This window comes from Gavialis gangeticus, unplaced genomic scaffold (genome assembly GCF_001723915.1).
Source record: "Gavialis gangeticus isolate Ggan-Ray unplaced genomic scaffold, GavGan_comp1, whole genome shotgun sequence".
Taxonomy (NCBI): domain Eukaryota; kingdom Metazoa; phylum Chordata; order Crocodylia; family Gavialidae; genus Gavialis; species Gavialis gangeticus.
In genome coordinates this window covers 61,958,589-61,975,580 of record NW_017729032.1, presented here as the reverse complement: position 1 = coordinate 61,975,580, position 16,992 = coordinate 61,958,589, and the positions used below count along the sequence as shown (strand labels likewise).

Sequence of the window (16,992 nt, the reverse complement as noted above, 5' to 3'; positions counted from 1 at the left end):
CAAGGTCCCTTCCGACCCTACTTCTATGATTCTATGAACCCTTCTTTCCCACCTGACCTCTTTTAACATCACTTGTCTTAACTCGGGTGTATGTTACAATGTTCTGCTGGCATAGCTGTATCAGCCAGAGATGTGAAAAAATTCCACTCTGTAGCTACAGGAACTACGTCACCAAAGCCTCACGTCAGGGGCAGGCAATTATTTTGGGCAGACGGCCGCTTACTGAGTTTTGGCAAGCCATCGAGGGCCACATGATAGGCAGCCAGGGGCAGATAAATAGTAATTTTCTAAATTTTTTAGGGGCCCTGCAGGCTGGATAGAATGGCTTGGCGGGCCACATCCGGACCCCAGGCCGCATTTTGCCCACCCCTGTGTTATACTGACAGAAGTGGGCTTCTGCCTTGAACACCGGGGCAGAGTAGCCTACCAAAAAGAAAAGCCAAGTTGTGCTTTCGTAATCAGCATCTACACAGACAAGCTTGAAAAAAACTTTGTTCTTCAGCATGAAGAAATCTCTTGCTTTTCTGCAGAACTGGAGATAGTGGATGATGGGTACTACCTCCTCAGCATCCCAGCTGTTGCAAGGACCTTAAGACCACAGCAATCTCTAAGAAGGGTTGCTTTACTTCTAAAAAAGCTTCAGTGATGACCACCTGCTTTTCTCTAGTAGCACCCATCGTGGCATTCTAATGAAAGCAAAATATGATTCTTTAATTATTGCTTTTCTGTCTGTCTGAGGAACTGGGTCACTTGGAGAGTTAACTCTTACATTTCTCAATAATTTGGGCAATGACTATCTTAAATGAATGATGGAAGGTGGGTGAGGCCTATGCCATAGAATACTTCAGACTTTCTTGAAGCATTTTTCCGTACTTCTCAAACCCACCCAAATACTCTGATGACAGAGGCCATCACTTACCTCCTGCATTTAAAGGCAATAAAGTCCATCTGAAGAGAAGTCTGCCTAGACTTCTTTTTACCTAGTTTCCAAGGTGTCTGGAGGAAGCAGCATTATTTTGAATGCAAAAGCATCAAATAAATTCATGGGAGAAAAAAAAAATTCTCTTAATGAAATCTCTGAAGGCTCTCCAGTCAACTTGTTAATATCTGTATATCAGTGGAAAGCATATCATCACATCTCAATTCAATCTTCGTATGGAAAACATGGGAGACAATCCATTATCAGTAAAGTGTACCACCATTTGGCCTTGTCACCTCACTCAGACTATTCAAAGAACTAGTGGTCCTGATAATTGCTCATATAAGTGAAAGGTCATGTATATTGTAAACAGACCCAATCAAGAAAGGAGCAAAACAAACTAGGAAAAGAATGTCTCTCTTAAAAGGCCACAGGTAAGGAGCAGTCTCAAGAAAATTTGTAGATCTTTTTGTTAAGGCAGAGATGTCAAAGATCCATTCCACGGGAGGTTTGTCATCCTGTGGCCTGGAAATTTGGTACTGGGGAAATGGCAGTACTGTTAACTGCCACAGGTCTCACAGCTGCTGCAGCCACTGCTTGTGTCCCTATTGCTCTGTGTTCCAGTTCCAGCTCATGGACCAGCTCCATACTGCAGATCTGGTCTGCAGGGAATTGTGCTATTCCTTAGGCCCACAGGGCCAAATGAGTTTGACAGCCCTATATTAGGACATTAGTTCAACAACAGCAATAGTCTCCAAACTCTGTCCATCTGGTCAACAGAATTCAAGCTTATGCCAGCCTAGCCCTCCTTTCCTGTCAATACATTCTAGGGTGTTTCAGTTCCATAGGCCCCTGCTTCGTGTTACGTATATTATGCAATTTACTGGTTAATCATGCAATAAATTTAGACCAGCCACATATACAAGTCAGACTGGCGCCAAGTGCAAAGTAATTATTACACAATTAATTAACTGGTTAATCACAGTGTAAATTTAGATCGCATATGCAAAGTAGTTATTTCACCATAAAAATGACTATTCATCTGTAAAAAGAGCCAACCAGCTACAAGTTAGTGCTTGAAAATGTGTAACAACTATATAGCTGGTTTCTGTCTTAGCTTTAATTTGTACATGTAGCAGGGCCCAGAGAACCCCTGAAAAGGTAGCATGTTATCTCATACACACAGCCATCGTTTAGCTTGGATAGACTCAACAGTCCACTGGGGCACAAAATACATAAAATCAGACCCGCTAACTGATGAGACATTACAAAAACATTGATTGACAGAAAACATCAAATACAAAATGTCTTGGTTAGTTCTTGGACAAAAGGAAGAACTTCTTTACAGTCCGAGCCCCCAAGACCTGGAACAGACTACCGCCAGTGGTGGTGCAAGCACTTACTCTGGATTCCTTTAAGAGTCAGTTGGACATTTATCTTGAGGGGATCCTGTGACCCCAGCTGGCTTCCTGCCCCTGGGGCAGAGGGCTGAACTCTGATCTTCCAAGGTCCCTTTCAGCCCTAATGTCTATGAAATCTTTGAAATCTACATATATGGAATTTGTATGCATAATACTACCATTGAGTCACCCTCAAGATCAAGTGTTAGAATGGCAAAAAGATACTTTGATCTTTCTTCAACAACATGACTTCTCATCAGTCTTCCAGAAAGCCAATTAAACTCTTCTTAAAAGAAACTTTCTTGGGATGCTATATTCTCGCACAGATTTTGCTGCTGTGAGATTCCCTCTGAGATTGCTTCCAAGGTTTTTTTCTGTCTCTTTCTGCAGACATTTTTTCCTGCCTACATTCAGTCCTCCCTGGAGCACTGGACCTTCCAACACATTTCCTAGCATAGCAACCCAACACACTCTTAATAGGGATGCCAGGAACTGGCATGCAGAATTCATCTAGTCAGTCAACTGGTCCAAAAACATCTGTTCCACTCCCACTCAGCTTGGACTATAAATTGGCTACAGCTAATTATTTACACACCTGGTCCTGCAAACCCTTCCCATGGAGGTGAAACTGTAGTTACCTATAGATCAGATGTTTTCAACCTTTTTTCATTTGTGGACCCCTAAAACATTTTGAATGGAGGTGCAGACACCTTTGAATTGTAAGTGTGGGCATTCACTACTTTTGACTGATCATAGTCATCTTTTGTAGACCCCTGAGACATAATCTGCATACCCCCAGGGGACTGCAAACCACAGGTTGAAAACCATTCCTATCATACAATGACCATGTTTTTTCTGAACAAGGGAATGACACCAATTTGGTTTTCCACAAGTTGTCTGCCTCACAGCCACCCTGTCTGCATTCTGTACTTGGGGCCTAGGAATTCTTTCCATGAGATCATACTATGGCTGGTGAAGTGTTGCCACACCCTAATATTTATCCAGTCTTTATTCTAGTTCTCTGAATACTCTGTACTCATCATTCTACCCTGCACAATGTCTGCAGGGCAGTTTGCATGCTTGATAGCAAAGGTGCTCAACCCTGGCCTGAGGGCCAGATATAGGCCCTGGCACTGGGTCATATGGCCTGTGGGGCTCCCCACTAGTACATAGGGTGCCTCCTATGTGTATGCACATGAGCATAGGGCCTGATCCTGGTGTGTGGGACTCACGGAGGTGGTATAGGGCCCTGATCCCAGCATGCAGGGCTGGGCGCTGCCCCTGGCACACAGGGCCAGGCACATGCACAGAACAAAGTAACAGCACAGGGGGCAGGTGGAGGTGGCACAGGGCCCCGATCCTGGCACATGGGGCTGTATGGGGGTGGCATGGGGCCCTAGGATGCTGTCCAGATGCATGGGACTGGCATGCCCAGTCTTGGTATGTGTGGGGTGGACCTGGCCCGTGAGCCAGCCCTGTCCCATTCCTTTGGCCTGCAGGGCCAAAACTTTGAGCACCACTGTTTTATAAGAACAGATATGGTGTAGCTTTATTTGTTTTCCACCCAACAGTTAAACAAAAAAAGCCTTGAAAGCATCACTAGCTAACTAGGAGTTTGTACTGAAGAAACTCAGAGCAAAAGGCTTATGTGGTCTGGTATCTGTCAAACCTATCAAGCCAAAAAAATTCCTACTTCACAGTGGAAAAATCCTTAACATCCTGTGAAGAAAACTGGAAGATTAACACATGATCATCTCTACTTACTTTTTTCAGAGGCCTCAAATTAAGCGTATGGTGGTGATGATGATGAATTGCCTGTTGTGAAAGTCCTATCCATAGAAACATGCTGTGTCTATTTGATTAGCTTGTATGCATGCATGTTTCTTTGTTACTAAATGTATATATATTAAGGCCTTCATCCCACAAACTGGCACAGAGTCCCAGTGAAATCAGTGATGCTTCATTCTGGTACAGCAGACTTACAGAAAAAGCCTTTGTGTATGCATAGATCCATTTTGTAAAGAGGGCACATAAGGTGTGACTTGCAAATATGCAAAGTGGGTAGTTTAAAGCAACTGAAAATTCATATCTAGTGCTTGAAACTATTTGGAACTTAAGGGGAAAAAATCATCCTAATACTGATCACCCCAATTTTCAGCTAAGTTTTTTTTTTCTTGCTCCAGTTTAGAGGAGAGCAGAATATCAGGCTTATAATGGAACCTTGATTATAATAACAGTGGCGAGAGATCCTCTTCCATTATAAGGACCTGCACACAAAAAAATGCTGTTTTGTTCAGCCATGAATTCTTGAGCTGTTGGAAATGGCTCTGAATGTTACACTGTTGCAGTTGTACAGGCTTGAACCTTCCAGAACTGGCTTTGTTCTTTACACGTTCCTATTTCATATTTCTAAAGCAATACATCGTTCATGCCTCTTCCAAACATTAGTTTCAGATTCAAAGTCCACGATCCATTATCTTGCAATCCATACCCTGGCCAGTAAAAATCAGGTGTGTATTTCTCCATTTTCATTTGCTACTAATTGTATATTTTAATTCTGTTACTAACAGAAATCCATTAGATTTTTTTTTTGCTCTTTCCCTAGTCTAAAATACATTTATATTTCTGTTGTCTTGGGGCCTGATTTAACCACATCCATGCATGTGGATAGCCCATATAAGGGATATTGTTAACATTGGCATTAGGAGGCAACTCCTTGAGTAAGGAACTTTAACCATTAAATCCCTTTCACTCTCAAATATTTATAATATACTACTAATTCTTTTGTACTTCCATTTAACTTTATTTTAGTTAAATAAGTGTCTTATCTATCCCATCACCTTTCCCTTTCAGGTTCTTTTTTATCTTTGTTGTTTTCTTTTCTACAGAAATTGTTTCTTCTGACCACTTAGTTACACCTAGACTATAATTCTCTACAGCTATTTACAGAACAAAAAGACACTTTCTTTCTCCTTAGGTCTTTTCATTCTCACTTTTGTTTCTGATTGGCTGTATTGTCTGCCTGTCTTTAATAATAGCCAGTTAATACTTTCTGATTCTAGGACAAGCTCCCAGAGAATTAGATGTCCCAATTGTCACTTCAGAGGTAAATGACAGACATTTAATCCAGTCACAGACCAAGGCAAGGGGGTAGAACTTGTTCACCACACCTTACTAATCATATAAGACTATCACCTTACAAAGCACTGGAACATTGCACATAATTCCATTTACTTTTCTAGGAAAAGCAATTTTTAGGAAAACTATGGCCTGTTGTATCTTAATTACATGTCCTATGGAATGGTTCAGCTTTTCTCCAAACTTAGTTCTACTCATTTCATTGCTGCATTGATTCTCAGTTTCCTAATGCCCCAACATTTTCATATTGAAATGTATTACCCTCTTTCTAAAGTTTTACATTAGCTGCCATGAAAATATTACAGACTACTTTTGTCTAATTAACATTATCAAAATATTCCTAAAATTAGTGAAGCAAATTCTGCTTTAGCCTTTGTTATTCTCAGTTTGAAAATATACCGTTAACGGTGACCATTGTCTGAATCTCTTTCTTGGTACCTGAACTAGTCTTCAAATAGACATTGCCATTAGTACCGCTGTCCTATAGTTCTGTCATAGTAATTTCCCCCCAACTGGCAATAAGTAAACCTTGGGTGCCTTTTTCTCTGCTTGAATTCTCTGTTTTCTGGATTGTGAAATTGTCCTCTGTATAATTTAAGAATTATTTCATGATCCATGGTTCACAGTATTTGTTACCCTACAGATGCCTAGACAGTTAATGAACTCTATGGCTGCATCCAGATGAGAGTAGCCATGCAGTATATGATGCTGCAGACACATCTGCAGTGCCATATGCCACATGTTCAGTTGTTCTCCACACTGCAAGGGAACAGCATGGAGGGTTTTTTGATCCCTGGATATCCAGGGGTCAAAAAAACCTGCGGAGAAAAAGGTGGAGTGGTGCACATATGGGCAGTGTGCGCCGTTCAAAAGTGAAACTCGGCTGCCTGGAGCCATGCTGCAGCTGCTAGCCAAGCTCTGTGGCAGAATCACCACTGCTGCAGCCCTGGGAGGCCCCCAGGACTCCAGGTAAGGCTGCTGGGGCCAGCCCAGTACTGGCCCTAACCTCCCCTACCACACTCAGGGTAACTTGCCATGCACCAGAGGGCAAGTGGCACAGGCATTCCCTGGGGACTAGCATCAGCACACCTTGTGCTGCCACTGCTAGTTGTCCCCCGGGAACCAAACGTCCACACCATGTGTAGATGCAGCCTATGAGTACAGTTCTGTAGTTTCTTGTCCCTCAATCGTTGGCTCAGACATTTTTCTCTCTTCTACTATACGTTCAAATTAGCATAAGTCCCTTTCCCAAAGAACAAAAGCACAAGGAGTATAAAATCTTCCCCTCAGGATAGTTACATAAACAGCTGGAATCCCCCCCCCCCACCCTTTTTCCACTCCCCCAATTTTATTATTCTCAAAGCACAGAATCAAATATTTGGCCGCCGCCTTTTGCCTGTGTGTGCACATGTGCTCTTAATTTGTTTTTCTGGCCAAGGAAAAGGAGATAAGTAAAGAAAGCTGAAACAAATCCGATTTTTTTTTTAAGAAAAGAAAAGAAAAGAAAAGGTGTTTAAAATACAAGGCAAATGGAAGACTCTTATCTTACAGGCTGGAAGTTGCAAAGGCTTCTCTTGGAGGTGGATCAGTTCCTATCTCCCCAGTGCTTGACATAGGCTTCTTAAGTGTCTCAGAAAAGCCTGTGATCAGTATAGTCCCTCTTAATTCCATGTATATGGGAAGTATTCATGGCTTCTCCTTTGCCTTCCCTTCTTGTCTTCCCAATCACCCTGCACTGAGAAAGGATGAGCTTTACAACAGGCCCTTTAGCTCAATCTGTGTATATATGGCTTTTCTCTCCTGTAACTCCCCAAAGACAGAATTCCTGAGAGGCAAGTTTATCTCTAACCCCCACCTTATGGGCTTAGAGGGTTGTTATATGTTCCTATGCCTTTGGAGATGCTAGAACAGCTATTGTAAGACATTTTGCTTCTGCCTTAGAGGTTCAGTAGCTAGGCAATAACTATTCACTGCTTGCTGCTGCAAGGAATTTTTCTGATGTAGCAGGTGAGTTCCCCTTTTGACCTCAGAGCACTGCATGGACTTATGGTGGAACCTTTTAAACATCCCTTTGTCTCTACTCTGACTCAAACCTCTGCAAGGAATCCTTTCCTCTCTGCATACATCAAGTAGGGAGACTGTTCTAGGTCCAAAATGCCTGAACTCCAAGGACTAATGAGGCTGCTAAGACAGAGTCCACATGAATTAATGCTCAGACTCTTTAGTCAGTCTTAACCAGAAGCCCCTGTCAATATTGCTGATTAATTTCCATTTCCCCAGACCTGTGTTCTAGGCTTTCTTTATCAAGAGGAGGCTTGAACCTGTATCTTTTTGACTTCCCAGCACAGTTCTCTACCCACCATGCCCCATGTTAGTCATTAGCCAAAATGTTCTCTCCTCTCCAAGGAAAACATGAGTTTTCTGCTTCCTGGGGAAGTGCCCTACCCACTCAGGTTTTGGGGCTAAGAGTCATAGAGCTGGCTCTCCCTCCTCCAGCATCTATTACCCATTAGCAATAGACTTCTGGTCAACTACATTTTATTTCTCTCTCTCTCTCTGTCTCTGCAAGGGTAGTAGAACTGAATTTGTGCGTAAGTGCAAAAAATACCATCTATGTAGCTCAAAAACTGCCATTTGGCCACATGAAGGGAAATAAAAGTCTGCCCTTTTTCAGGCGATTTTTTCATCTTGAACACAGGTACAACTGTAGGTGGACATTGCTTTTTCCGCTCTTAAAAGTAGAGATCAGCATAGTAACAATTTTGGCCACTTTTTGGAGTAAAAACTTTGCTCTCTAGAGAGTGTGTTTCCTCTCCATTAATCATTTCAGGGGGTGGCTGGCTCAAACCCACTTGGATCAGGGCACTTTACCACTGTTTCTAAAACCAGAAAGTAGCTTGTCTTTTCTAAGAGGGCTGACTGACTGTACAGCTATCACATCAAAGTGGACTTTATGGATTCCACATAAAGACATATCAGTCTAACACTGTAAGATATTCAAGGCAGTCGTCTGTTCCACTTTTATGGCTGCCATAATTTAACCTCAACCAAAACTTGGACCTTCATGTTTCTGGAGGATGATCATGAGGTAATCAAACAATAAACCAAATTGTCTAGTTCTTCATGATACCAGTTTTAATTGTGCCCATCTGCTGGATAGGTCTGTTGGGACTTTCACATTTGGTCATAGAACCATTTAAAGGACCGGTGTGCTTGTTCACCTGTAAAAGAGAAGGTGAGTGACACATTACTTAAACAGAATAAACTGGAAGAGCTTGGTTAAATGACCCGAAACTGTTTAGAAAGGGGGCAGGGGAGGCTAAGGTTTCCTACATTCACCAAATCTTATACACTAAGGGTGTCCTTTCAGAGCTTGCTTTGTCGAAAAATCCTTTTCAACAGAAGGAAATCAGCAGCCCTTTAGGTTTAGGAATTATTCACCTTTTGAAATTAAACCACAAGCACATCGCACTTCAGGAAGGATGTGGAGAAGCTTGAGAGAGTCCAAAGGAGGGCCACGCACATGATTAGAGGTCTGAAGAGCAGGTCATATGAGGAGATGCTGAAAGACATGGGACTTTTCAGCCTGGAGAGAAGAATACTTAGAGGAGACTTGGTGGCAGCCTATAAGTATATAAGGGGTTTACATCAGAGCCTGGGGGAGTATCTGTTCACCAAGGCACCCCAGGGGAAGATAAGAAACAATGGACACAAGCTGCTTGAAGATCACTTTAGATTGGACGTGAGGAGAAATGTCTTTGTTTTGAGTGCCTAGGGTCTGGAACAGACTCCCTACAGAGGTGGTACAATCACCTACCCTGGAGATCTTTAAAAAAACAACTTGACACACACTTTGCTGGGGTCATCTGACCCCAGCAGTCTTTCCTGCCCAAGTGCAGGGGGGCTGGACCCAATGATCTTGTGATGTCTCTTCTAGCCCGTAACATCTATGAATTCCTAAAGCAAGAAATGAGGTAGCTTTAACAAGGATCTGCTGTATTTCCTACAGACTCAGGGTGGTGTGTTATTTTGTGGGACATGTCCCTTTCCATACACTTTCAGTAAGTGTACAGAATGGTTGGGTTAGCATTCACAGAAAGAAGTCTCTGTCCCTACTGGTAACTGACACAATGCTAGTATTTTGTTAGCAATAACCACATTACAATGGTTTCTGCCAGATGTGTCTGCATTAGACTTTTTCTCGTAAAATATACTGAAATTGTGACCATGGATGTCCCCCGGCCCCCACAAGTGTGCTAGTCACAGATAGCAAAGACCAGTGTTTTAATTATAGTCTTGTTTAACTCTGCTCAGAGAAGATCTAGATAATGCTGTAGTTGAAACTCTGGTGGCCTTTTCAATGTAGGAGTGCCCACTAGTGGATCACTGAGACAGTAGCAAAGAAATTTCTCTGAAAAAAAGGTGTGTGTGGATGAAAATTGTTGTATGAAGGGATATGACACTCTTTAGAGAAATATACATATATTATTTTTATAGTTAAACTAAAGAAAGATTAGGTAGAACTTCATTGCCTTTAAATATGTAGTTAATGCAGCACAAGAAGGAAATTCAGTTATCTTTTTAGGTAGATTTTATGGGTTATTTGTTCTCTGTTTTCTTAATAGAAGATATACATCAATGATATTCCTGTCGTTATTATTTAAGTTAAAATAGGTCAGGAAGCTAAAAAAAAAAATCAAGTAAAAATATCTTGGGTCTCGAAATAGTCAAGAGTAAACAGTTGAGAAGAATAGGAATTAGTGAGATGAAAGATCTACTAAAAATATAATGGAGTAATTCTGGAGAAACCAAGGTTTCTGTAGGTGACAAACTGGGAGACTTAACATGTGAGCAAAACTACTGGGTAATCAGTGATGAAATAATAAATAGAAGTAAGACTGTATACATGGCAAGAACTGCTTATAGGGCAAAATGTAGGAGCTTGGGAGTTCTCATTTATAGCCTACGTACTGACACAGCATCCCTCATTTTTTGTTCCCACACATTCACAGGCAGTTCCATAAGCAACACCATTTGCAAAGTAACTAAACAGTATCTTTGTTTCAGATGAGATGTTACACACTAAAATTGAAAGACAAGCATACTTTTAAATCTACTTTTTCTTCATAGTTTGTCTCAGGAGACTCCAAACACAGCAGTTTTCATACTTCATATCCCAGAGGTTTCCATTTTTCCAAACTTCTGAACACAATAAATAATAATAGAAGAATATGGAAGAAAATAGACCTTTAAATTTCATACGTGGGATGCTATATTATTAGAAGCTATCATAGGCAATATTCAATATAAATGCTAAAACAATCAGAAAAACTTAATGTCTAAATATGAAGGTGCATTTCTTAGGAAAGGTTTTCTGGAATTGTATTCTGAAACAAATTCAGATAGATCAGTTTTTCAAGAAATGTATTTTCCATAAAGTTTTTATTCTTTCTCTTTAAGATTTCAGTATCTTTTTTTAAGGTTTTAACCAGTCTACAAGTAAAAACATTTATCTTAAAAATATAATTTGTGAATTTGCTATGTTGGTCTACAGAAACAAAGTGTGACCCATGAGAGGTCATTTCAAGCATACATTTACAGTCACACAGTCCTTTATAGTAATATGGCTTTAATCACAATTTGTGAAAATGCAGTGAGCAGAGGCACTGGAGAAAATAGAAGAGTCTGCTGAATTTGACTATTGAGCTGTGGCTCTACACAAACCCAAGTGTTTTTACCTTTTTTATGGAGTTATCTTTTTGTGTGAACAAGTGCTTTTGGCTTAGCAGGGGTGATTCAGAGGGATAGGCTTCAGTATATTGAACTCTGGCTCCATGTCAACTAAGCACTTTTGAATATGCACTGAATCAGGCAAAATGCAGTTTGTCTCCCATACTACTCACCATCTCACGGAGAAAAGGGGACTGGACACAGATTATTTAAATATCTTAACGGGGCACTTGTTCAGCAATCTGGCCTCTGCATTTAACCAGAGTTAGTAATACATTTCTAATTAGGCAAGCGCATGTTCTCACGGTATTAAATGCTGTTGTTAATGTAGCCTTTGATTGTTGAGCACTTTTTTAAAAGGACCACATTTTGGCAGCTTCTGTAAGGATGCCATCCTGGTTGCTAAAGAGATGCTACCAAACCTTAATCAGGATGATCCCAAAGCTTGCTAGATTTCCACAGATCTTGTTAATTATATTTGAAGTTTATAAAATGTCATCCTCTTGCATGATCATGTCATGATAACATAATCAAGCAGCAAAAAAAAGTATTAATTTGGAAGATGGCATTGAGGTAAATGTCTCTGTTGTCAGTAAAGAGAAAATAATGTGTTTTCTGATAAATTTTCTGAAAGGGTAGCCTCACAGTATAGTTACCTCAAAAGTAATTATACCATTGGCACTGCGGCCACATCCAGCCCCGCCTTCATTGGACCAATCAGCTTTCACTTCTCCATGTCACTTTACTAATCCCTGCTTGGATTAACTCTCACTCGTGCTGTAATCGCCTGCTCCAGAAAACAAACTTTGAAAGCTCTGTAGAATCTTACCCCACTATATCAACTGAGATGCCAGAAGATGGAGCCAAAGAGCAATTTTTTAAACAAGGAGCCAGCAATGATGAATACAATTTAATCTCTGCTCCAACCCATGAAGTCAAACCGGATTGCAGATGAGCAATGAAAGAAGGTGCTCTAGTATGCTGGCACAGTGTGAGTATCTGGATCTTGGTTCTACTGATTGTAACCATGCTAGTAACTGCTAATTCCCAGAGCTATGCTGACACCATATAACAGGTAAATGCAAAACAGTACTATCACCAACACAAGCTATGATCATTTCACTTACATTATCAACCCAGGAGTAAAACCTATACCAAATAGAAAAAGCCAAAACCAGTGGAGGGAAGAACATTTCAGTTTCCAAGCAGATATAACAAAATACAGAATAAAAGTAAATGAACAAAAATGATGAGAATGATTCCTGAGAAGCAAGGATTAAATTATGTTGATGTGATATAAACAAAGGTTCACTTTCAGGTGAACCATTCAAGTGCAGTCTGCGCTGCTAGGCATACAAGGTTCTTTGGGAAAATCCGGTAACTTTTATTAAACCAACTCTACACCCCTGTCTGCACTACTATAATATGGAACATTTTCAGTTAAAATTTGAACAGTCAGGAGCAATGAAAAATTGGCTATTGCTCTTTCTCCCTCTCTTTCTCTTGTATCTTCCAAAAATAACATGCCTGTTTTGGGTTTTTTTGGTCAATTTGTTTGTATCCTCCAAGAATGCCGTGCCTATAACTGAACTTCCTGTTTCACAATTTACAGCAAGAAAACAAATACTTGGATGTTAACAACACTTTTATTTTCTTCCAGTTTTGTTTTCAGAGATTACTAATATTTATCAAAAAGATACAAGACCATCAATGCCAAGAAGAGAGGCATGTAATGATTTTCTTTTCAAGGGGCATACACTTTTTAGGAATGTGCATGTGAAATACTAAGTAAACACACTGTGTTTGGTGTTCAAATTTAGATCCAGTACTTTCTGCCCTGTTTACGTTTTAGAAACAATTTAACCTATGCTACCCAACCAGGAAAAATAGCCAATTTTTCACTAATATGAAGAACAACATATTTGTTACGAAAACAAGTTTTTCTTGCTTTTCTTTCAAAATGATTAGCTAGAGAAACTACTTTATACACCACAACTGTCCAATGCCTGCAAAGGGGCTCATTTACAGCCCCACAGACTCATCTGGCTTTCACCCCTTATGTGTGTTGGCCAGGAGGCTACTGAAATCCCTCCTCCAGTTGTATTATACTTGGGGATAAAATCAAGGGACAACTAATGTTCAAAGAATAGAAATCTGTGAGGGAGTTTTGTAGTGGGTTTTAGCATGTTACTACTTTCCTGTGATTCATATTCCTGCTTATTTTAACAGACCTGTGGCTACCTTTGGAACCTGCCTACAGAAGGAGCATGGAGAAAACTTTGTTTTGATACAATGTGGAGTTCCTCTTTTATACTTTGAAAACATTATGGTTTACATGAAAGTGATTAAAGCCCAGGCCTATTTTAAGGTTTCTTCCCTGCTCAAGCAATGCTCTACATCCTGAAGATATACTCTCACTTCTTCATTACTTGCTTCCCTCAAGACCTCTGACTGTCAGTAGGCATGTCTGCATGTGCTATTAGCATGCAGCAATAAACTCCGGTACGTATCATGCTGGAGTTTATTGTTCCTGGGCTTGCTGTTTGAATATATGCCTAGGACCACAACACGTTGACCCAGGTCAGAGCAGCACCATCTGGCAGGGAGCCCACAGGGATCAGCTTGCCAGCCCAGGGCTGCTGCAACCCAGCTCAGCATGCTGCGGAGGGGCTGGCTGGAGCACAAGGGTGATCGAGTGCAGGGCTAGCCAGCAGGCAGCCCTGCACTGAAGATTCCTCATGCCCTAGCCAGCTGGGTCAGCATCTACACGTACACTGCTATGCACAAAAAAACTCCAAAGTAGGGCAGTACTTGTATTTACAAACATTACCCTGCTACTGAGTTAATAAGCTTCTTGCTACCTAATAGGGCTGCACGTGTAGACACTCAGACAGTAAACATTTTATGTAGGTGTGCCCTATAACTAATCTTTTGAGAGAAGGCCTCTTTAAGGCCTTTACTCTTGTGTCTACAGTGCTCCCAGTCATTGGCTCTCTGAGAATAATGCCCAGTTCAATTGTTCAACTCAAATTTCTTCAATAAAGGCTTGTTATGTTTCTGCTAGAACACCAAATATATATATTTTTAATATATATTTTTTAAAATCAGAGAAAACTAGGATCCCTGTACATCACAAACAACAGCACAGGCAGTTTCCTTTCTACATGCACTTAACCCAGAATGGCAAAGACCACTACTGACGGTAGAATTGCATCTTGTTCATTTCGTACCAGTTCACTTCCTGGAACTGCTCAATTTAATGTAAAAAAAGTTTATACGGTTAATCTGATTATGAAGTTATGCAATGTGAATACGTTTTCAGGGAAAGTATCTGGGGGAACTTTTGTTCACCAGAGCGCCCCAAGGGATGATGAGGTTGAACGGTCATAAACTACTACAAGAGCTTTTCAGGCTGGACATAAGGAAGAATTTCTTTACTGTCCGAACCCCCAAGGTCTGGAAGAGCCTGCCGTCGGAGGTGGTTCAAGCACCTACATTGATCACCTTCAAGAGTAAATTGGATACTTATCTTGCTGGGATCCTATGACCCCAGCTGACTTCCTCCCTTTGGGCAGGGGGCTGGATTTGATGATCTTCTGAGGTCCCTTCCAGCCCTAATGTTTATGAAATCTATGAAATAATTTGAAACCACAAATTAAGCCAGTAATCACCCACTAGTGATACTGACTTCAGGCAAGATCTCTCCATTTTTCCCCATATTGCATCCCCTGATATAAACTAGTAATTTAAAGGCACAAAACTTTATATAAGACTGCAGCCCAGGAATCACTTTTTAATTACAGTTTCTGGATAACCTTTCTATTAGTTGTTGCTTCCCAAAAAGTTGAGATCTGGGCAAGAGACTAAAAGTATCACAGTAAAGTTCATTGAATTATTTTTCTGTGCAGAATGAATAGTATGATTGTTTCCGATACTAGGCACGTGGAAATTTATTAGGCATTATAGAAACACAAAGAAAGGCATGGTCCCTGCCCTGAAGAATTAGTTTTCTCTTCATCTGCTTCTTAAGTATCTACTGGGCATCAGCATATGTTCCAGATGAACAATGGGCACGTTTACACAATCATTAATGCGCTGTTGTTACAGTGCATTAAATTTAGTACCTCTAATATGACATTCTAACTAAACGCACAATAAGCGGTGCTACTGCACGGTAGTGTCAGCACACGGTCTTTTTGTGATGCTTAATGTGCAGTAGATTAATTCTACTGTGCATTAGCCTGGCTTTTGTCATGATGCACTAATGTGCAGTAGAATTAGTCTACTGCACATTAAGTGTCTTGTATAGATGCATCCAATGAGTACCACTATTTTCCTACTCTGTTGCCAATGCTCTGGATGTTGATTTGGCAGGAAAAGGTCAACTGTTACCCTTTTGTTTTTCCCCTGTGAAGTATCTAGTTTGTGATTCTACAGCTGACTATTTTGACATGAACTGCTCAATAAATACATCCAGGTCTAATGGATTGATAATGACCTTCTCAAAATGTCTCTACTGTCTGAGGCAGCAGTGCTCAATTTCCATGAAAAACTGGTTTTGGTGGCCAGCTGTGGCTGAACCTAAAGATACAGCTGCAGTCATTTCTGAAAAGCATGTATGTAGTGAAAAACAGTGACCAAGACATATTTACTGTGGTTTTTCAAAATTTTTGCAGACTTTGACTGCCTGGTCTTAAACAACATAGACCTCAAGAATAAATGCATTTCACTGGGCTTGAGCAATGTGAACATAACTTTGGGCAAATTATTTGACCTCCCTCTGCTTCAGTTAATCCACCTGGGTAAAATGCAGGGACTTGCTGAAAACCAGATGCTGCAATTATGTTGAGTTTCTCTAGGGAAAGCTGATTTCCAGTGGTGAGCCTTCAGCTCCTCATTTGGAAAAAAAAAGCTGAATCACAAAAATATTCTATCATCAATCCATATTAATACTGCAGTGGTGTTCCTGCAGTTGATTTTACATGCTGGACCTGCATTTCATTCCATCCTACTTCAACACTGCATCATTTTTGAGACTCACTCAAATAATGTTTTCTATATCCAATCAATACAATAACCTTTGGGTAAGACATAATAGCAAGAATACAAAAAAAAGTATATTAGTATTGATGGCCTTTGAATTTAATATGAGATGACTGTTAAAATGCTGGAAACTTTAAAAAATGTTCTGCTAATTAAACTCAAACCTTCAATTACAAAAAGATGAAGGAAGAAGAACATTGTATGAACTTAGACAGAAACCCCATTTTTGCCCTCACAATTATTTTTACAGAAATGGCCATTACTATACAAACATTTACAGAATGGCCAGAAAAACAACTGTGAACCTCTAACACTTGTAGAATTAGCTGATGGTTCTGGGTAGAATAGCATGAGATCTTTATAGAAAAAAAGAGGTTTATTTACTTGGTAGCATTTTTCTGGTAAACTATTTTTCTTGAGTTGTTTAAATTCTTCTTTTCACCACATTCACACCACTGTGGCTCCTAGAAAAGCTGTATGGCATTGTTTCCCACTAGTTACTAACAACAGGCTACCATTTGCCAGCTTTGATGTGAAGAGATGTTAAATCTACAAGTGCTCTGGATTACTTTAAATATCTAAATGTACCCTAACTTAAGTCAGACAGCTGAAGGCCCCATTCTGGAAAATACCTCCACTCAGGGTGTTGAAGGTGCTTAAATGTTTTTCATGCCAGGTCCCCTGTTGTGATAAAATGAATAATATTGGACAACACCCAACTGGTGTTATTGGATGTCGCTAAATCCTGTGATTCTATACAAG

At 40.4% G+C, this 16,992-nt stretch overlaps 1 long non-coding RNA gene across 1 annotated transcript in view; it reads left to right on the top strand.

Annotated features, from left to right (window-relative positions):
* The window catches only part of LOC109303330, a 6,522-nt gene extending 5,567 nt beyond the window's left edge, over positions 1–955 (top strand). Inside the window, exon 2 of the long non-coding RNA XR_002099058.1 lies at positions 531–955. This is a non-coding gene — a long non-coding RNA (uncharacterized LOC109303330). The remainder of the gene's footprint in view (positions 1–530) is intronic.
* Positions 956–16,992: the final 16,037 nt, after the last annotated feature.